Raw genomic sequence first — 23,833 nt, 5'->3', positions numbered from 1 at the left:
TGTTGTAAATCTACACTCGATCAACACTTGGTCAATAGCCTTGAATGTTGTAAATCTACACAATCTACACTTGGTCAACAGCCTTGAATGTTGTAAATCTACACAATCTACACTTGGTCAATAACCTTGAACGTTGTAAATCTACACAATCTACACTTGGTCAACAGCCTTGAATGTTGTAAATCTACACAATCTACACTTGGTCAATAGCCTTGAATGTTGTAAATCTACACTCGATCTACACTTGGTCCATAGCCTTGAATGTTGTAAATCTACACAATCTACACTTGGTCAATAGCCTTGAATGTTGTAAATCTACACAATCTACACTTGGTCCATAGCCTTGAATGTTGTAAATCTACACAATCTACACTTGGTCAACAGCCTTGAATGTTGTAAATCTACACAATCTACACTTGGTCCATAGCCTTGAATGTTGTAAATCTACACAATCTACACTTGGTCAACAGCCTTGAATGTTGTAAATCTACACAATCTACACTTGGTCAATAACCTTGAACGTTGTAAATCTACACTCGATCTACACTTGGTCAATAGCCTTGAATGTTGTAAATCTACACTCGATCTACACTTGGTCAACAGCCTTGAATGTTGTAAATCTACACTTGGTCAACAGCCTTGAATGTTGTAAATCTACACAATCTACACTTGGTCAATAGCCTTGAATGTTGTAAATCTACACTCGATCTACACTTGGTCAACAGCCTTGAATGTTGTAAATCTACACTCGATCTACACTTGGTCAATAGCCTTGAATGTTGTAAATCTACACAATCTACACTTGGTCAATAGCCTTGAATGTTGTAAATCTACACAATCTACACTTGGTCAACAGCCTTGAATGTTGTAAATCTACACTTGATCTACACTTGGTCAACAGCCTTGAATGTTGTAAATCTACACAATCTACACTTGGTCAACAGCCTGAATGTTGTAAATCTACACTCGATCTACACTTGGTCAACAGCCTTGAATGTTGTAAATCTACACTCGATCTACACTTGGTCAACAGCCTTGAATGTTGTAAATCTACACAATCTACACTTGGTCCATAGCCTTGAATGTTGTAAATCTACACTCGATCTACACTTGGTCAACAACCTTGAATGTTGTAAATCTACACTTGGTCAACAGCCTTGAATGTTGTGAATCTACACACAATCTACACTTGGTCAACAGCCTTGAATGTTGTAAATCTACACAATCTACACTTGGTCAACAGCCTTGAATGTTGTAAATCTACACTTGATCTACACTTGGTCAACAGCCTTGAATGTTGTAAATCTACACAATCTACACTTGGTCAATAGCCTTGAATGTTGTAAATCTACACTCGATCTACACTTGGTCAATAACCTTGAATGTTGTAAATCTACACAATCTACACTTGGTCAATAACCTTGAATGTTGTAAATCTACACAATCTACACTTGGTCAATAACCTTGAATGTTGTAAATCTGCACAATCTGCACTTGGTCAATAGCCTTGAATGTTGTCAATCTACACTCGATCTACACTTGGTCAATAACCTTGAATGTTGTAAATCTACACAATCTACACTTGGTCAACAGCCTTGAATGTTGTAAATCTACACTCGATCTACAGTTGGTCCATAGCCTTGAACGTTGTAAATCTACACTCGATCTACACTTGGTCAACAGCCTTGAATGTTGAAAATCCACACTCGATCTACACTTGGTCAATAGCCTTGAATGTTGTAAATCTACACTTGATCTACATTTGGTCAATAGCCTTGAATGTTGTAAATCTACACTCGATCTACACTTGGTCAATAGCCTTGAATGTTGTAAATCTACACAATCTACACTTGGTCAACAGCCTTGAATGTTGTAAATCTACACAATCTACACTTGGTCAATAACCTTGAATGTTGTAAATCTACACAATCTACACTTGGTCAATAACCTTGAATGTTGTAAATCTACACAATCTACACTTGGTCAACAGCCTTGAATGTTGTAAATCTACACAATCTACACTTGGTCAATAACCTTGAATGTTGTAAATCCACACTCGATCTACACTTGGTCAATAGCCTTGAATGTTGTAAATCTACACAATCTACACTTGGTCCATAGCCTTGAATGTTTTAAATCTACACTCGATCTACACTTGGTCAATAGCCTTGAATGTTGTAAATCTACACTCGATCTACACTTGGTCAACAGCCTTGAATGTTGTAAATCTACACTCGATCTACACTTGGTCCATAGCCTTGAATGTTGTAAATCTACACTCGATCTACACTTGGTCAATAACCTTGAATGTTGTAAATCTACACAATCTACACTTGGTCAATAACCTTGAATGTTGTAAATCTACACAATCTACACTTGGTCAATAGCCTTGAATGTTGTAAATCTACACTCGATCTACACTTGGTCAATAACCTTGAATGTTGTAAATCTACACTCGATCTACACTTGGTCCATAGCCTTGAATGTTGTAAATCTACACTCGATCTACACTTGGTCAATAGCCTTGAATGTTGTAAATCTACACAATCTACACTTGATCCATAGCCTTGAATGTTGTAAATCTACACTCGATCTACACTTGGTCAACAGCCTTGAATGTTGTAAATCTACACTCGATCTACACTTGGTCAACAGCCTTGAATGTTGTAAATCTACACTCGATCTACACTTGGTCCATAGCCTTGAACGTTGTAAATCTACACTCGATCTACACTTGGTCAACAGCCTTGAATGTTGTAAATCTACACTCGATCTACACTTGGTCCATAGCCTTGAATGTTGTAAATCTACACTCGATCTACACTTGGTCAACAGCCTTGAATGTTGTAAATCTACACTCGATCTACACTTGGTCCATAGCCTTGAATGTTGTAAATCTACACTCGATCTACACTTGGTCAATAGCCTTGAATGTTGTAAATCTACACAATCTACACTTGATCCATAGCCTTGAATGTTGTAAATCTACACTCGATCTACACTTGGTCAATAGCCTGAATGTTGTAAATCTACACAATCTACACTTGGTCAATAACCTTGAATGTTGTAAATTTACACTCAATCTACACTTGGTCAACAGCCTTGAATGTTGTAAATCTACACAATCTACACTTGGTCAATAACCTTGAACGTTGTAAATCTACACAATCTACACTTGGTCAACAGCCTTGAATGTTGTAAATCTACACAATCTACACTTGGTCAATAGCCTTGAATGTTGTAAATCTACACTCGATCTACACTTGGTCAACAGCCTTGAATGTTGTAAATCTACACTCGATCTACACTTGGTCCATAGCCTTGAATGTTGTGAATCTACACACAATCTACACTTGGTCAACAGCCTTGAATGTTGTAAATCTACACAATCTACACTTGGTCAACAGCCTTGAATGTTGTAAATCTACACAATCTACACTTGGTCAATAACCTTGAACGTTGTAAATCTACACTCGATCTACACTTGGTCAATAGCCTTGAATGTTGTAAATCTACACTCGATCTACACTTGGTCAACAGCCTTGAATGTTGTAAATCTACACTTGATCTACACTTGGTCAACAGACTTGAATGTTGTAAATCTACACAATCTACACTTGGTCAATAACCTTGAATGTTGTAAATCTACACAATCTACACTTGGTCAACAGCCTTGAATGTTGTAAATCTACACAATCTACACTTGGTCAATAACCTTGAACGTTGTAAATCTACACAATCTACACTTGGTCAACAGCCTTGAATGTTGTAAATCTACACAATCTACACTTGGTCAATAGCCTTGAATGTTGTAAATCTACACTCGATCTACACTTGGTCCATAGCCTTGAATGTTGTGAATCTACACACAATCTACACTTGGTCAACAGCCTTGAATGTTGTAAATCTACACAATCTACACTTGGTCCATAGCCTTGAATGTTGTAAATCTACACTCGATCTACACTTGGTCAACAGCCTTGAATGTTGTAAATCTACACAATCTACACTTGGTCAATAGCCTTGAATGTTGTAAATCTACACTCGATCTACACTTGGTCAATAACCTTGAATGTTGTAAATCTACACAATCTACACTTGGTCAATAACCTTGAATGTTGTAAATCTACACAATCTACACTTGGTCAACAGCCTTGAATGTTGTAAATCTACACTCGATCAACAGCCTTGAATGTTGTAAATCTACACAATCTACACTTGGTCAATAACCTTGAATGTTGTAAATCTACACTCGGTCAACAGCCTTGAATGTTGTAAATCTACACAATCTACACTTGGTCAATAGCCTTGAATGTTGTAAATCTACACAATCTACACTTGGTCAATAACCTTGAACGTTGTGAATCTACACTCGAGCTACACTTGGTCAATAGCCTTGAATGTTGTAAATCTACACTCGATCTACACTTGGTCAATAACCTTGAATGTTGTAAATCTACACAATCTACACTTGGTCCATAGCCTTGAATGTTGTAAATCTACACAATCTACACTTGGTCAACAGCCTTGAATGTTGTAAATCTACACAATCTACACTTGGTCAATAACCTTGAACGTTGTAAATCTACACAATCTACACTTGGTCAACAGCCTTGTATGTTGTAAATCTACACTTGATCTACACTTGGTCAACAGCCTTGAATGTTGTAAATCTACACAATCTACACTTGGTCCATAGCCTTGAATGTTGTAAATCTACACTCGATCTACACTTGGTCAACAGCCTTGAATGTTGTAAATCTACACTCGATCTACACTTGGTCCATAGCCTTGAATGTTGTAAATCTACACAATCTACACTTGGTCAACAGCCTTGAATGTTGTAAATCTACACTCGATCTACACTTGGTCCATAGCCTTGAACGTTGTAAATCTACACAATCTACACTTGGTCAACAGCCTTGAATGTTGTAAATCTACACTCGATCTACACTTGGTCAACAGCCTTGAATGTTGTAAATCTACACTCGATCTACACTTGGTCAATAACCTTGAATGTTGTAAATCTACACAATCTACACTTGGTCAATAGCCTTGAATGTTGTAAATCTACACAATCTACACTTGGTCAATAGCCTTGAATGTTGTAAATCTACACTCGAGCTACACTTGGTCAATAACCTTGAATGTTGTAAATCTACACTCGATCTACACTTGGTCAATAAACTTGAATGTTGTAAATCTACACTCGATCTACACTTGGTCCATAGCCTGGAATGTTGTAAATCTACACTCGATCAACACTTGGTCAATAGCCTTGAATGTTGTAAATCTACACAATCTACACTTGGTCAACAGCCTTGAATGTTGTAAATCTACACAATCTACACTTGGTCAATAACCTTGAACGTTGTAAATCTACACAATCTACACTTGGTCAACAGCCTTGAATGTTGTAAATCTACACAATCTACACTTGGTCAATAGCCTTGAATGTTGTAAATCTACACTCGATCTACACTTGGTCCATAGCCTTGAATGTTGTAAATCTACACAATCTACACTTGGTCAATAGCCTTGAATGTTGTAAATCTACACAATCTACACTTGGTCCATAGCCTTGAATGTTGTAAATCTACACAATCTACACTTGGTCAACAGCCTTGAATGTTGTAAATCTACACAATCTACACTTGGTCCATAGCCTTGAATGTTGTAAATCTACACAATCTACACTTGGTCAACAGCCTTGAATGTTGTAAATCTACACAATCTACACTTGGTCAATAACCTTGAACGTTGTAAATCTACACTCGATCTACACTTGGTCAATAGCCTTGAATGTTGTAAATCTACACTCGATCTACACTTGGTCAACAGCCTTGAATGTTGTAAATCTACACTTGGTCAACAGCCTTGAATGTTGTAAATCTACACAATCTACACTTGGTCAATAGCCTTGAATGTTGTAAATCTACACTCGATCTACACTTGGTCAACAGCCTTGAATGTTGTAAATCTACACTCGATCTACACTTGGTCAATAGCCTTGAATGTTGTAAATCTACACAATCTACACTTGGTCAATAGCCTTGAATGTTGTAAATCTACACAATCTACACTTGGTCAACAGCCTTGAATGTTGTAAATCTACACTTGATCTACACTTGGTCAACAGCCTTGAATGTTGTAAATCTACACAATCTACACTTGGTCAACAGCCTGAATGTTGTAAATCTACACTCGATCTACACTTGGTCAACAGCCTTGAATGTTGTAAATCTACACTCGATCTACACTTGGTCAACAGCCTTGAATGTTGTAAATCTACACAATCTACACTTGGTCCATAGCCTTGAATGTTGTAAATCTACACTCGATCTACACTTGGTCAACAACCTTGAATGTTGTAAATCTACACTTGGTCAACAGCCTTGAATGTTGTGAATCTACACACAATCTACACTTGGTCAACAGCCTTGAATGTTGTAAATCTACACAATCTACACTTGGTCAACAGCCTTGAATGTTGTAAATCTACACTTGATCTACACTTGGTCAACAGCCTTGAATGTTGTAAATCTACACAATCTACACTTGGTCAATAGCCTTGAATGTTGTAAATCTACACTCGATCTACACTTGGTCAATAACCTTGAATGTTGTAAATCTACACAATCTACACTTGGTCAATAACCTTGAATGTTGTAAATCTACACAATCTACACTTGGTCAATAACCTTGAATGTTGTAAATCTGCACAATCTACACTTGGTCAATAGCCTTGAATGTTGTCAATCTACACTCGATCTACACTTGGTCAATAACCTTGAATGTTGTAAATCTACACAATCTACACTTGGTCAACAGCCTTGAATGTTGTAAATCTACACTCGATCTACAGTTGGTCCATAGCCTTGAACGTTGTAAATCTACACTCGATCTACACTTGGTCAACAGCCTTGAATGTTGAAAATCCACACTCGATCTACACTTGGTCAATAGCCTTGAATGTTGTAAATCTACACTTGATCTACATTTGGTCAATAGCCTTGAATGTTGTAAATCTACACTCGATCTACACTTGGTCAATAGCCTTGAATGTTGTAAATCTACACAATCTACACTTGGTCAACAGCCTTGAATGTTGTAAATCTACACAATCTACACTTGGTCAATAACCTTGAATGTTGTAAATCTACACAATCTACACTTGGTCAATAACCTTGAATGTTGTAAATCTACACAATCTACACTTGGTCAACAGCCTTGAATGTTGTAAATCTACACAATCTACACTTGGTCAATAACCTTGAATGTTGTAAATCCACACTCGATCTACACTTGGTCAATAGCCTTGAATGTTGTAAATCTACACAATCTACACTTGGTCCATAGCCTTGAATGTTTTAAATCTACACTCGATCTACACTTGGTCAATAGCCTTGAATGTTGTAAATCTACACTCGATCTACACTTGGTCAACAGCCTTGAATGTTGTAAATCTACACTCGATCTACACTTGGTCCATAGCCTTGAATGTTGTAAATCTACACTCGATCTACACTTGGTCAATAACCTTGAATGTTGTAAATCTACACAATCTACACTTGGTCAATAACCTTGAATGTTGTAAATCTACACAATCTACACTTGGTCAATAGCCTTGAATGTTGTAAATCTACACTCGATCTACACTTGGTCAATAACCTTGAATGTTGTAAATCTACACTCGATCTACACTTGGTCCATAGCCTTGAATGTTGTAAATCTACACTCGATCTACACTTGGTCAATAGCCTTGAATGTTGTAAATCTACACAATCTACACTTGATCCATAGCCTTGAATGTTGTAAATCTACACTCGATCTACACTTGGTCAACAGCCTTGAATGTTGTAAATCTACACTCGATCTACACTTGGTCAACAGCCTTGAATGTTGTAAATCTACACTCGATCTACACTTGGTCCATAGCCTTGAACGTTGTAAATCTACACTCGATCTACACTTGGTCAACAGCCTTGAATGTTGTAAATCTACACTCGATCTACACTTGGTCCATAGCCTTGAATGTTGTAAATCTACACTCGATCTACACTTGGTCAACAGCCTTGAATGTTGTAAATCTACACTCGATCTACACTTGGTCCATAGCCTTGAATGTTGTAAATCTACACTCGATCTACACTTGGTCAATAGCCTTGAATGTTGTAAATCTACACAATCTACACTTGATCCATAGCCTTGAATGTTGTAAATCTACACTCGATCTACACTTGGTCAATAGCCTGAATGTTGTAAATCTACACAATCTACACTTGGTCAATAACCTTGAATGTTGTAAATTTACACTCAATCTACACTTGGTCAACAGCCTTGAATGTTGTAAATCTACACTCGATCTACACTTGGTCAATAACCTTGAATGTTGTAAATCTACACTCGATCTACACTTGGTCAATAGCCTTGAATGTTCTAAATCTACAGAATCTACACTTGGTCAACAGCCTTGAATGTTCTAAATCTACACTCGATATACACTTGGTCCATAGCCTTGAACGTTGTAAATCTACACTCGATCTACACTTGGTCAATAACCTTGAATGTTGTAAATCTACACTCGATCTACACTTGGTCAATAGCCTTGAACGTTGTAAATCTACACTCGATCTACACTTGGTCAATAACCTTGAATGTTGTAAATCTACACTCGATCTACACTTGGTCAATAGCCTTGAATGTTGTAAATCTACACTCGATCTACACTTGGTCAATAGCCTTGAACGTTGTAAATCTACACTCGATCTACACTTGGTCAATAACCTTGAATGTTGTAAATCTACACTCGATCTACACTTGTTCAATAGCCTTGAATGTTCTAAATCTACACAATCTACACTTGGTCAATAGCCTTGAATGTTCTAAATCTACACTCGATATACACTTGGTCCATAGCCTTGAATGTTGTAAATCTACACAATCTACACTTGGTCCATAGCCTTGAATGTTGTAAATCTACACTCGATCTACACTTGGTCAACAGCCTTTAATGTTGTAAATCTACACTCGATATACACTTGGTCAACAACCTTGTATGTTGTAAATCTACACTCGATCTACACTTGGTCAACAGCCTTGAACGTTGTAAATCTACACTCGATATACACTTGGTCAATAGCCTTGAATGTTGTAAATCTACACTCGATCTACACTTGGTCCATAGCCTTGAATGTTGTAAATCTACACTCGATCTACACTTGGTCAATAGCCTTGAATGTTGTAAATCTACACAATCTACACTTGGTCGACAGCCTTGAACGTTGTAAATCTACACAATCTACACTTGGTCAACAGCCTTGAATGTTGTAAATCTACACTCGATCTACACTTGGTCAATAGCCTTGAATGTTGTAAATCTACACAATCTACACTTGGTCCATAGCCTTGAATGTTGTAAATCTACACTCGATCTACACTTGGTCAATAGCCTGAATGTTGTAAATCTACACTCGATCTACACTTGGTCCATAGCCTTGAACGTTGTAAATCTACACAATCTACACTTGGTCAACAGCCTTGAATGTTGTAAATCTACACTCGATCTACACTTGGTCAATAGCCTTGAATGTTGTAAATCTACACAATCTACACTTGGTCAATAGCCTTGAATGTTGTAAATCTACACAATCTACACTTGGTCAACAGCCTTGAATGTTGTAAATCTACACAATCTACACTTGGTCAACAGCCTTGAATGTTGTAAATCTACACTCGATCTACACTTGGTCAATAGCCTTGAATGTTGTAAATCTACACAATCTACACTTGGTCCATAGCCTTGAATGTTGTAAATCTACACTCGATCTACACTTGGTCAATAGCCTGAATGTTGTAAATCTACACTCGATCTACACTTGGTCCATAGCCTTGAACGTTGTAAATCTACACAATCTACACTTGGTCAACAGCCTTGAATGTTGTAAATCTACACTCGATCTACACTTGGTCAATAGCCTTGAATGTTGTAAATCTACACAATCTACACTTGGTCAATAGCCTTGAATGTTGTAAATCTACACAATCTACACTTGGTCAACAGCCTTGAATGTTGTAAATCTACACTCGATCTACACTTGGTCCATAGCCTTGAATGTTGTAAATCTACACAATCTACACTTGGTCAATAGCCTTGAATGTTGTAAATCTACACAATCTACACTTGGTCCATAGCCTTGAATGTTGTAAATCTACACTCGATCTACACTTGGTCCATAGCCTTGAATGTTGTAAATCTACACTCGATCTACACTTGGTCAATAGCCTTGAATGTTGTAAATCTACACTCGATCTACACTTGGTCAACAGCCTTGAATGTTGTAAATCTACACTCGATCTACACTTGGTCAATAGCCTTGAATGTTGTAAATCTACACAATCTACACTTGGTCAATAGCCTTGAATGTTGTAAATCTACACAATCTACACTTGGTCCATAGCCTTGAATGTTGTAAATCTACACTCGATCTACACTTGGTCCATAGCCTTGAATGTTGTAAATCTACACAATCTACACTTGGTCAACAGCCTTGAATGTTGTAAATCTACACTCGATCTACACTTGGTCAATAACCTTGAATGTTGTAAATCTACACAATCTACACTTGGTCCATAGCCTTGAATGTTGTAAATCTACACAATCTACACTTGGTCAACTGCCTTGAATGTTGTAAATCTACACTCGATCTACACTTGGTCAATAGCCTTGAATGTTGTAAATCTACACAATCTACACTTGGTCAACAGCCTTGAATGTTGTAAATCTACACTCGATCTACACTTGGTCCATAGCCTTGAATGTTGTAAATCTACACTCGATATACACTTGGTCAATAGCCTTGAATGTTGTAAATCTACACTCGATCTACACTTGGTCAATAGCCTTGAATGTTGTAAATCTACACTCGATCTACACTTGGTCAACAGCCTTGAATGTTGTAAATCTACACAATCTACACTTGGTCAATAGCCTTGAATGTTGTAAATCTACACTCGATCTACACTTGGTCAATAGCCTGAATGTTGTAAATCTACACTCGATCTACACTTGGTCAATAGCCTGAATGTTGTAAATCTACACTCGATCTACACTTGGTCCATAGCCTTGAATGTTGTAAATCTACACAATCTACACTTGGCCCATAGCCTTGAATGTTGTGAATCTACACTCGATCTACACTTGGTCAATAACCTTGAATGTTGTAAATCTACACTCGATCTACACTTGGTCAACAGCCTTGAATGTTGTAAATCTACACTCGATCTACACTTGGTCCATAGCCTTGAACGTTGTAAATCTACACAATCTACACTTGGTCAACAGCCTTGAATGTTGTAAATCTACACAATCTATACTTGGCCAATAGCCTTGAATGTTGTAAATCTACACAATCTACACTTGGTCCATAGCCTTGAATGTTGTAAATCTACACTCGATCTACACTTGGTCAACAGCCTTGAATGTTGTGAATCTACACTCGATCTACACTTGGTCAATAGCCTTGAATGTTGTAAATCTACACAATCTACACTTGGTCAACAGCCTTGAACGTTGTAAATCTACACTCGATCTACACTTGGTCAACAGCCTTGAATGTTGAAAATCCACACTCGATCTACACTTGGTCAATAGCCTTGAATGTTGTAAATCTACACTTGATCGACACTTGGTCAATAGCCTTGAATGTTGTAAATCTACACTCGATCTACACTTGGTCAATAGCCTTGAATGTTGTAAATCTACACAATCTACACTTGGTCAACAGCCTTGAATGTTGTGAATCTACACAATCTACACTTGGTCAATAACCTTGAATGTTGTAAATCTACACAATCTACACTTGGTCAACAGCCTTGAATGTTGTAAATCTACACAATCTACACTTGGTCAATAACCTTGAATGTTGTAAATCTACACAATCTACACTTGGTCAATAGCCTTGAATGTTGTAAATCTACACAATCTACACTTGGTCAACAGCCTTGAATGTTGTGAATCTACACTCGATCTACACTTGGTCAATAGCCTGAATGTTGTAAATCTACACAATCTACACTTGGTCAATAGCCTTGAATGTTGTAAATCTACACTCGATCTACACTTGGTCAACAGCCTTGAATGTTGTGAATCTACACTCGATCTACACTTGGTCAATAGCCTGAATGTTGTAAATCTACACTCGATCTACACTTGGTCAATAACCTTGAATGTTGTAAATCTACACAATCTACACTTGGTCCATAGCCTTGAATGTTGTAAATCTACACTCGATCAACACTTGGTCAATAGCCTGAATGTTGTAAATCTACACAATCTACACTTGGTCAATAGCCTTGAATGTTGTAAATCTACACTCGATCTACACTTGGTCAACAGCCTTGAATGTTGTGAATCTACACTCGATCTACACTTGGTCAATAGCCTGAATGTTGTAAATCTACACTCGATCTACACTTGGTCAATAACCTTGAATGTTGTAAATCTACACAATCTACACTTGGTCCATAGCCTTGAATGTTCTAAATCTACACTTGGTCAATAACCTTGAATGTTGTAAATCTACACAATCTACACTTGGTCAACAGCCTTGAATGTTGTAAATCTACACAATCTACACTTGGTCCATAGCCTTGAATGTTGTAAATCTACACTCGATCTACACTTGGTCAATAGCCTTGAATGTTGTAAATCTACACTCGATCTACACTTGGTCAATAGCCTTGAATGTTGTAAATCTACACTCGATCTACACTTGGTCAATAGCCTTGAACGTTGTAAATCTACACTCGATCTACACTTGGTCAATAACCTTGAATGTTGTAAATCTACACTCGATCTACACTTGTTCAATAGCCTTGAATGTTCTAAATCTACACAATCTACACTTGGTCAATAGCCTTGAATGTTCTAAATCTACACTCGATATACACTTGGTCCATAGCCTTGAATGTTGTAAATCTACACAATCTACACTTGGTCCATAGCCTTGAATGTTGTAAATCTACACTCGATCTACACTTGGTCAACAGCCTTTAATGTTGTAAATCTACACTCGATATACACTTGGTCAACAACCTTGTATGTTGTAAATCTACACTCGATCTACACTTGGTCAACAGCCTTGAACGTTGTAAATCTACACTCGATATACACTTGGTCAATAGCCTTGAATGTTGTAAATCTACACTCGATCTACACTTGGTCCATAGCCTTGAATGTTGTAAATCTACACTCGATCTACACTTGGTCAATAGCCTTGAATGTTGTAAATCTACACAATCTACACTTGGTCGACAGCCTTGAACGTTGTAAATCTACACAATCTACACTTGGTCAACAGCCTTGAATGTTGTAAATCTACACTCGATCTACACTTGGTCAATAGCCTTGAATGTTGTAAATCTACACAATCTACACTTGGTCCATAGCCTTGAATGTTGTAAATCTACACTCGATCTACACTTGGTCAATAGCCTGAATGTTGTAAATCTACACTCGATCTACACTTGGTCCATAGCCTTGAACGTTGTAAATCTACACAATCTACACTTGGTCAACAGCCTTGAATGTTGTAAATCTACACTCGATCTACACTTGGTCAATAGCCTTGAATGTTGTAAATCTACACAATCTACACTTGGTCAATAGCCTTGAATGTTGTAAATCTACACAATCTACACTTGGTCAACAGCCTTGAATGTTGTAAATCTACACAATCTACACTTGGTCAACAGCCTTGAATGTTGTAAATCTACACTCGATCTACACTTGGTCAATAGCCTTGAATGTTGTAAATCTACACAATCTACACTTGGTCCATAGCCTTGAATGTTGTAAATCTACACTCGATCTACACTTGGTCAATAGCCTGAATGTTGTAAATCTACACTCGATCTACACTTGGTCCATAGCCTTGAACGTTGTAAATCTACACAATCTACACTTGGTCAACAGCCTTGAATGTTGTAAATCTACACTCGATCTACACTTGGTCAATAGCCTTGAATGTTGTAAATCTACACAATCTACACTTGGTCAATAGCCTTGAATGTTGTAAATCTACACAATCTACACTTGGTCAACAGCCTTGAATGTTGTAAATCTACACTCGATCTACACTTGGTCAATAGCCTTGAATGTTGTAAATCTACACAATCTACACTTGGTCAATAGCCTTGAATGTTGTAAATCTACACAATCTACACTTGGTCCATAGCCTTGAATGTTGTAAATCTACACTCGATCTACACTTGGTCCATAGCCTTGAATGTTGTAAATCTACACTCGATCTACACTTGGTCAATAGCCTTGAATGTTGTAAATCTACACTCGATCTACACTTGGTCAACAGCCTTGAATGTTGTAAATCTACACTCGATCTACACTTGGTCAATAGCCTTGAATGTTGTAAATCTACACAATCTACACTTGGTCAATAGCCTTGAATGTTGTAAATCTACACAATCTACACTTGGTCCATAGCCTTGAATGTTGTAAATCTACACTCGATCTACACTTGGTCCATAGCCTTGAATGTTGTAAATCTACACAATCTACACTTGGTCAACAGCCTTGAATGTTGTAAATCTACACTCGATCTACACTTGGTCAATAACCTTGAATGTTGTAAATCTACACAATCTACACTTGGTCCATAGCCTTGAATGTTGTAAATCTACACAATCTACACTTGGTCAACTGCCTTGAATGTTGTAAATCTACACTCGATCTACACTTGGTCAATAGCCTTGAATGTTGTAAATCTACACAATCTACACTTGGTCAACAGCCTTGAATGTTGTAAATCTACACTCGATCTACACTTGGTCCATAGCCTTGAATGTTGTAAATCTACACTCGATATACACTTGGTCAATAGCCTTGAATGTTGTAAATCTACACTCGATCTACACTTGGTCAATAGCCTTGAATGTTGTAAATCTACACTCGATCTACACTTGGTCAACAGCCTTGAATGTTGTAAATCTACACAATCTACACTTGGTCAATAGCCTTGAATGTTGTAAATCTACACTCGATCTACACTTGGTCAATAGCCTGAATGTTGTAAATCTACACTCGATCTACACTTGGTCAATAGCCTGAATGTTGTAAATCTACACTCGATCTACACTTGGTCCATAGCCTTGAATGTTGTAAATCTACACAATCTACACTTGGCCCATAGCCTTGAATGTTGTGAATCTACACTCGATCTACACTTGGTCAATAACCTTGAATGTTGTAAATCTACACTCGATCTACACTTGGTCAACAGCCTTGAATGTTGTAAATCTACACTCGATCTACACTTGGTCCATAGCCTTGAACGTTGTAAATCTACACAATCTACACTTGGTCAACAGCCTTGAATGTTGTAAATCTACACAATCTATACTTGGCCAATAGCCTTGAATGTTGTAAATCTACACAATCTACACTTGGTCCATAGCCTTGAATGTTGTAAATCTACACTCGATCTACACTTGGTCAACAGCCTTGAATGTTGTGAATCTACACTCGATCTACACTTGGTCAATAGCCTTGAATGTTGTAAATCTACACAATCTACACTTGGTCAACAGCCTTGAACGTTGTAAATCTACACTCGATCTACACTTGGTCAACAGCCTTGAATGTTGAAAATCCACACTCGATCTACACTTGGTCAATAGCCTTGAATGTTGTAAATCTACACTTGATCGACACTTGGTCAATAGCCTTGAATGTTGTAAATCTACACTCGATCTACACTTGGTCAATAGCCTTGAATGTTGTAAATCTACACAATCTACACTTGGTCAACAGCCTTGAATGTTGTGAATCTACACAATCTACACTTGGTCAATAACCTTGAATGTTGTAAATCTACACAATCTACACTTGGTCAACAGCCTTGAATGTTGTAAATCTACACAATCTACACTTGGTCAATAACCTTGAATGTTGTAAATCTACACAATCTACACTTGGTCAATAGCCTTGAATGTTGTAAATCTACACAATCTACACTTGGTCAACAGCCTTGAATGTTGTGAATCTACACTCGATCTACACTTGGTCAATAGCCTGAATGTTGTAAATCTACACAATCTACACTTGGTCAATAGCCTTGAATGTTGTAAATCTACACTCGATCTACACTTGGTCAACAGCCTTGAATGTTGTGAATCTACACTCGATCTACACTTGGTCAATAGCCTGAATGTTGTAAATCTACACTCGATCTACACTTGGTCAATAACCTTGAATGTTGTAAATCTACACAATCTACACTTGGTCCATAGCCTTGAATGTTGTAAATCTACACTCGATCAACACTTGGTCAATAGCCTGAATGTTGTAAATCTACACAATCTACACTTGGTCAATAGCCTTGAATGTTGTAAATCTACACTCGATCTACACTTGGTCAACAGCCTTGAATGTTGTGAATCTACACTCGATCTACACTTGGTCAATAGCCTGAATGTTGTAAATCTACACTCGATCTACACTTGGTCAATAACCTTGAATGTTGTAAATCTACACAATCTACACTTGGTCCATAGCCTTGAATGTTCTAAATCTACACTTGGTCAATAACCTTGAATGTTGTAAATCTACACAATCTACACTTGGTCAACAGCCTTGAATGTTGTAAATCTACACAATCTACACTTGGTCCATAGCCTTGAATGTTGTAAATCTACACTCGATCTACACTTGGTCAACAGCCTTGAATGTTGTAAATCTACACAATCTACACTTGGTCAACAGCCTTGAATGTTGTAAATCTACACTCGATCTACACTTGGTCAATAGCCTTGAATGTTGTAAATCTACACTCGATCTACACTTGGTCCATAGCCTTGAACGTTGTGAATCTACACTCGATCTACACTTGGTCAACAGCCTTGAATGTTGTAAATCTACACTCGATCTACACTTGGTCAATAACCTTGAATGTTGTAAATCTACACAATCTACACTTGGTCAACAGCCTTGAATGTTGTAAATCTACACAATCTACACTTGGTCAATAACCTTGAATGTTGTAAATCTACACAATCTACACTTGGTCCATAGCCTTGAATGTTGTAAATCTACACTCGATCTACACTTGGTCAACAGCCTTGAATGTTGTAAATCTACACAATCTACACTTGGTCCATAGCCTTGAATGTTGTAAATCTACACTCGATCTACACTTGGTCCATAGCCTTGAATGTTGTAAATCTACACAATCTACACTTGGTCAACAGCCTTGAATGTTGGAAATCTACACAATCTACACTTGGTCAACAGCCTTGAATGTTGTAAATCTACACTCGATCTACACTTGGTCAATAGCCTTGAATGTTGTAAATCTACACTCGATCTACACTTGGTCAATAACCTTGAATGTTGTAAATCTACACAATCTACACTTGGTCAACAGCCTTGAATGTTGTAAATCTACACAATCTACACTTGGTCAACAGCCTTGAATGTTGTAAATCTACACTCGATCTACACTTGGTCAATAGCCTTGAATGTTGTAAATCTACACAATCTACACTTGGTCCATAGCCTTGAATGTTGTAAATCTACACTCGATCTACACTTGGTCAATAGCCTGAATGTTGTAAATCTACACTCGATCTACACTTGGTCCATAGCCTTGAACGTTGTAAATCTACACAATCTACACTTGGTCAACAGCCTTGAATGTTGTAAATCTACACTCGATCTACACTTGGTCAATAGCCTTGAATGTTGTAAATCTACACAATCTACACTTGGTCAATAGCCTTGAATGTTGTAAATCTACACAATCTACACTTGGTCAACAGCCTTGAATGTTGTAAATCTACACTCGATCTACACTTGGTCAATAGCCTTGAATGTTGTAAATCTACACAATCTACACTTGGTCAATAGCCTTGAATGTTGTAAATCTACACAATCTACACTTGGTCCATAGCCTTGAATGTTGTAAATCTACACTCGATCTACACTTGGTCCATAGCCTTGAATGTTGTAAATCTACACTCGATCTACACTTGGTCAATAGCCTTGAATGTTGTAAATCTACACTCGATCTACACTTGGTCAACAGCCTTGAATGTTGTAAATCTACACTCGATCTACACTTGGTCAATAGCCTTGAATGTTGTAAATCTACACAATCTACACTTGGTCAATAGCCTTGAATGTTGTAAATCTACACAATCTACACTTGGTCAACAGCCTTGAATGTTGTAAATCTACACTCGATCTACACTTGGTCAATAGCCTTGAATGTTGTAAATCTACACAATCTACACTTGGTCAACAGCCTTGAATGTTGTAAATCTACACTCGATCTACACTTGGTCAACAGCCTTGAATGTTGTAAATCTACACAATCTACACTTGGTCAATAGCCTTGAATGTTGTAAATCTACACTCGATTTACACTTGGTCAATAGCCTGAATGTTGTAAATCTACACTCGATCTACACTTGGTCAATAGCCTGAATGTTGTAAATCTACACTCGATCTACACTTGGTCCATAGCCTTGAATGTTGTAAATCTACACAATCTACACTTGGCCCATAGCCTTGAATGTTGTGAATCTACACTCGATCTACACTTGGTCAACAGCCTTGAATGTTGTAAATCTACACTCGATCTACACTTGGTCCATAGCCTTGAACGTTGTAAATCTACACAATCTACACTTGGTCAACAGCCTTGAATGTTGTAAATCTACACAATCTACACTTGGCCAATAGCCTTGAATGTTGTAAATCTACACAATCTACACTTGGTCCATAGCCTTGAATGTTGTAAATCTACACTCGATCTACACTTGGTCAACAGCCTTGAATGTTGTGAATCTACACTCGATCTACACTTGGTCAATAGCCTTGAATGTTGTAAATCTACACAATCTACACTTGGTCAACAGCCTTGAACGTTGTAAATCTACACTCGATCTACACTTGGTCAACAGCCTTGAATGTTGAAAATCCACACTCGATCTACACTTGGTCAATAGCCTTGAATGTTGTAAATCTACACTTGATCTACACTTGGTCAATAGCCTTGAATGTTGTAAATCTACACTCGATCTACACTTGGTCAATAGCCTTGAATGTTGTAAATCTACACAATCTACACTTGGTCAACAGCCTTGAATGTTGTAAATCTACACAATCTACACTTGGTCAATAACCTTGAATGTTGTAAATCTACACAATCTACACTTGGTCAATAACCTTGAATGTTGTAAATCTACACAATCTACACTTGGTCAACAGCCTTGAATGTTGTAAATCTACACAATCTACACTTGGTCAATAACCTTGAATGTTGTAAATCTACACAATCTACACTTGGTCAATAGCCTTGAATGTTGTAAATCTACACAATCTACACTTGGTCAACAGCCTTGAATGTTGTGAATCTACACTCGATCTACACTTGGTCAATAGCCTGAATGTTGTAAATCTACACAATCTACACTTGGTCAATAGCCTTGAATGTTGTAAATCTACACTCGATCTACACTTGGTCAACAGCCTTGAATGTTGTGAATCTACACTCGATCTACACTTGGTCAATAGCCTGAATGTTGTCAATCTACACTCGATCTACACTTGGTCAATAACCTTGAATGTTGTAAATCTACACAATCTACACTTGGTCCATAGCCTTGAATGTTGTAAATCTACACTCGATCAACACTTGGTCAATAGCCTGAATGTTGTAAATCTACACAATCTACACTTGGTCAATAGCCTTGAATGTTGTAAATCTACACTCGATCTACACTTGGTCAACAGCCTTGAATGTTGTGAATCTACACTCGATCTACACTTGGTCAATAGCCTGAATGTTGTAAATCTACACTCGATCTACACTTGGTCAATAACCTTGAATGTTGTAAATCTACACAATCTACACTTGGTCAACAGCCTTGAATGTTGTAAATCTACACAATCTACACTTGGTCCATAGCCTTGAATGTTGTAAATCTACACTCGATCTACACTTGGTCCATAGCCTTGAATGTTGTAAATCTACACTCGATCTACACTTGGTCAACAGCCTTGAATGTTGTAAATCTACACAATCTACACTTGGTCCATAGCCTTGAATGTTGTAAATCTACACTCGATCTACACTTGGTCCATAGCCTTGAATGTTGTAAATCTACACTCGATCTACACTTGGTCAACAGCCTTGAATGTTGTAAATCTACACAATCTACACTTGGTCCATAGCCTTGAATGTTGTAAATCTACACTCGATCTACACTTGGTCCATAGCCTTGAACGTTGTGAATCTACACTCGATCTACACTTGGTCAACAGCCTTGAATGTTGTAAATCTACACTCGATCTACACTTGGTCAATAACCTTGAATGTTGTAAATCTACACAATCTACACTTGGTCAATAACCTTGAATGTTGTAAATCTACACAATCTACACTTGGTCCATAGCCTTGAATGTTGTAAATCTACACTCGATCTACACTTGGTCAACAGCCTTGAATGTTGTAAATCTACACTCGATCTACACTTGGTCCATAGCCTTGAATGTTGTAAATCTACACAATCTACACTTGGTCAACAGCCTTGAATGTTGTAAATCTACACAATCTACACTTGGTCAACAGCCTTGAATGTTGTAAATCTACACAATCTACACTTGGTCCATAGCCTTGAATGTTGTAAATCTACACTCGATCTACACTTGGTCCATAGCCTTGAATGTTGTAAATCTACACTCGATCTACAATTGGTCAACAGCCTTGAATGTTGTAAATCTACACAATCTACACTTGGTCAACAGCCTTGAATGTTGTAAATCTACACAATCTACACTTGGTCAACAGCCTTGAATGTTGTAAATCTACACTCGATCTACACTTGGTCAACAGCCTTGAATGTTGTAAATCTACACAATCTACACTTGGTCAACAGCCTTGAATGTTGTAAATCTACACAATCTACACTTGGTCAATAGCCTTGAATGTTGTAAATCTACACAATCTACACTTGGTCAACAGCCTTGAATGTTGTAAATCTACACAATCTACACTTGGTCAATAGCCTTGAATGTTGTAAATCTACACTCGATCTACACTTGGTCCATAGCCTTGAATGTTGTAAATCTACACAATCTACACTTGGTCAATAACCTTGAATGTTGTGTCATTTTAAATGATCATTCAAGTACTTCTTAATGGGGTTCCCGGCCTGTACCACCCTCCCAGGCAGCGGGTTCCAGGCTCTCCCACGCTCTGGGAGACATGCGTTTCCCCCAGTCCCTTCTGAGCCTCCTGCCCCTCACCGCAAGGTTAGTCCCCCTTCTTTACGGACTTTTGGCTGAGGGCCACAGCTGCTGTCTATCCACCTTGTCAATACCGCTCATAATCTTATTTCCCTCGATCAGGTGCCCCCCCCCCCCCCCCCGCCCCTGACATTCTCAGTTCCCAACCTAATCGGATTCTCTCCCTCGCCGTAACGTTCCACTAGACCATAGGTCTGAGATTGTGTCCCCTCTGCTTCTAGTTTTTCCTACACGTGGAAACGTCCTATCCAAGCCGGGCCGTATCCTGTAAGTTTCAATCAGATCCCCCCTCATCCTTCTAAACTCCCAACGAGTACAGACCCAGAGTCCTCGGCCGTTTCCTCGTACGACAAGCTCTTCATTCCGCGGATCGTTCTTGTGAACCTCTCTCTGGACCCTTTCCAGCACGTCCTTCCTTCGATACGGGGCCCAAAACTGCTCCCGATACTCCAAATGGGGCCTGAGCCGAGCCTCAGAGGTCCACCCCTGGCCTTGTATTCTCGCCCTCTCGACATGAACGCGAACATTGCCCGTCCGAACCGCCGACTGGACCCTCACGTTAACCGTCAGAGAACCGCGAGCAAGGCTCCCGGGTCCCTCTGCCCTGATTCCCCGGCGTCTCCCCGTGGGAGTCGGTGCCGAGATTCCTGCTTCCAACCTCAGACCGCTCCACATCGCCTTCCATCTGTCCTCTCCGAGCCTGTCCCGATCCTTCTGCAGCCCCCTTGCTAATCAATAGTACCCGCCCCTCTCCAGATCTTGGTGATCTTGCACAGCTGGAACATAGCCTGCCTGCTCAGTGTCGTCCTTAAACCAGGACAGGGCAGAGGCCGGGAATCATCCGGCGATTAACTCCCCTCCTGACCCCCCCCCCCCCCAAAGCCCGTCCATCATCTACAAGGCACAAGTCAGGAGTGTGCTGGAATACTCTCCACTTGCCTGGACGAGCGCAGCTCCAACAACACTCGGGAAGCTCGACACCATCCAGGACAAAGCGGCCCCGCTCGATTGCTCCCCCCTTCCACAAACTTTCACTCCCTCCGCCACCGACGCACGGCGGGGACTGAGGGAGGGAGTCCCGGAGTTTGGAGACTGAGGGAGGGAGTCCCGGAGTTTGGAGACTGAGGGAGGGAGTCCCGGAGTTTGGAGACTGAGCGAGGGAGTCGCGGAGTTTGGAGACTGAGGGAGGGAGTCCCGGAGTTTGGAGACTGAGGGAGGGAGTCCCGGAGTTTGGGGACTGAGGGAGGGAGTCCCGGAATTTGGAGACTGAGGGAGGGAGTCCCGGAGTTTGGAGACTGAGGGAGTGAGTGTTGGAGTTTGGAGACTGAGGGAGGGAGTCCCGGAGTTTGGAGACTGAGGGAGGGAGTCGCGGAGTTTGGAGCCCCAGCAGCTGGAGGCTCCCCGCCCCCCCCCTCCGCGTCACCCCCCCACCCCGACTGGGAAATATATCGGCCTCTCCGTCACCTTCGCTTGGGGAAAATCCTGGATCCCTCCCTAGCTGCACTGCGGATGCGCCTACACCTCCAGGACTGGGGCGGTTCAAGGCGGCAGCTCACCCACCCCCTTCCGAAGGGCACCCACGGATGAGCAATAGATACTGGTCCAACCAGCGACGCCCGCGACGGGATAAAAGATTCATTTTTAACTTGTATCCCGAGTCCCTTTTTTGTCCGTCGCTAATGCGGGACCGTGTCGAAGGTTTTTGCTGACATCCAGATATATTACATCAACTACGCTCCCCTGGTCTATACCCCCTGATTAACTACCATTTGAAAAATTTAGTCAAATCCGCGCGCGTGCGGGGAGGGAGGGAGGTGGGGAGACAACTCGATGCACCCCGCTCCGATACCTGGTATTGTTCCTGGTTGTAGCCGCATCGACGACAGGCAGCAGCGGACAACATTTCACCGTCGCACGTTACCTGCGCCCAGAGAGAGTAGAGCAGGACGCCGAGACTCGCCAGCTTCAGGAACACCAGCCTGCGGAGATCGACACGGGGTCAGCAAGGCAGCGGGCAGGGAGGGAGGGGCTGCCGGAGATAGGAGACCGAGGGAGGGAGTCGCGCAGTTTGGAGACTGAGGGAGGGAGTCCCGGAGTTTGGAGACTGAGGGAGGGAGTCCCGGAGTTTGGAGACTGAGGGAGGGAGTCCCGGAGTTTGGAGACTGAGGGAGGGAGTGTTGGAGTTTGGAGACGGAGGGAGGGAGTCCCGGAGATGGGAGACTGAGGGAGGGAGTCCCGGAGTTTGGAGACTGAGGGAGGGAGTCCCGGAGTTTGGAGACTGAGGGAGGGAGTCCCGGAGTTTGGAGACCGAGGGAGGGAGTCGCGCAGTTTGGAGACTGAGGGAGGGAGTCCCGGAGTTTGGAGACCGAGGGAGGGAGTCGCGCAGTTTGGAGACTGAGGGAGGGAGTCCCGGAGTTTGGAGACTGAGGGAGGGAGTCCCGGAGTTTGGAGACTGAGGGAGGGAGTCCCGGAGTTTGGAGACTGAGGGAGGGAGTGTTGGAGTTT

At 40.0% G+C, this 23,833-nt stretch overlaps 1 long non-coding RNA gene across 1 annotated transcript in view; it reads right to left on the bottom strand.

Annotated features, from left to right (window-relative positions):
- Positions 1-23,304, bottom strand: part of LOC140407185 (uncharacterized) — a 30,421-nt gene extending 7,117 nt beyond the window's left edge. Inside the window, exon 1 of the long non-coding RNA XR_011939513.1 lies at positions 23,178-23,304. This is a non-coding gene — a long non-coding RNA (uncharacterized lncRNA). The remainder of the gene's footprint in view (positions 1-23,177) is intronic.
- Between the last annotated feature and the right edge of the window lie 529 nt (positions 23,305-23,833).

This window comes from Scyliorhinus torazame, unplaced genomic scaffold (assembly GCF_047496885.1).
Source record: "Scyliorhinus torazame isolate Kashiwa2021f unplaced genomic scaffold, sScyTor2.1 scaffold_1306, whole genome shotgun sequence".
NCBI lineage: Eukaryota > Metazoa > Chordata > Chondrichthyes > Carcharhiniformes > Scyliorhinidae > Scyliorhinus > Scyliorhinus torazame.
The sequence above is the reverse complement of the archived record's forward strand: the minus strand, read 5'-3'. Positions and strand labels throughout refer to the sequence as shown.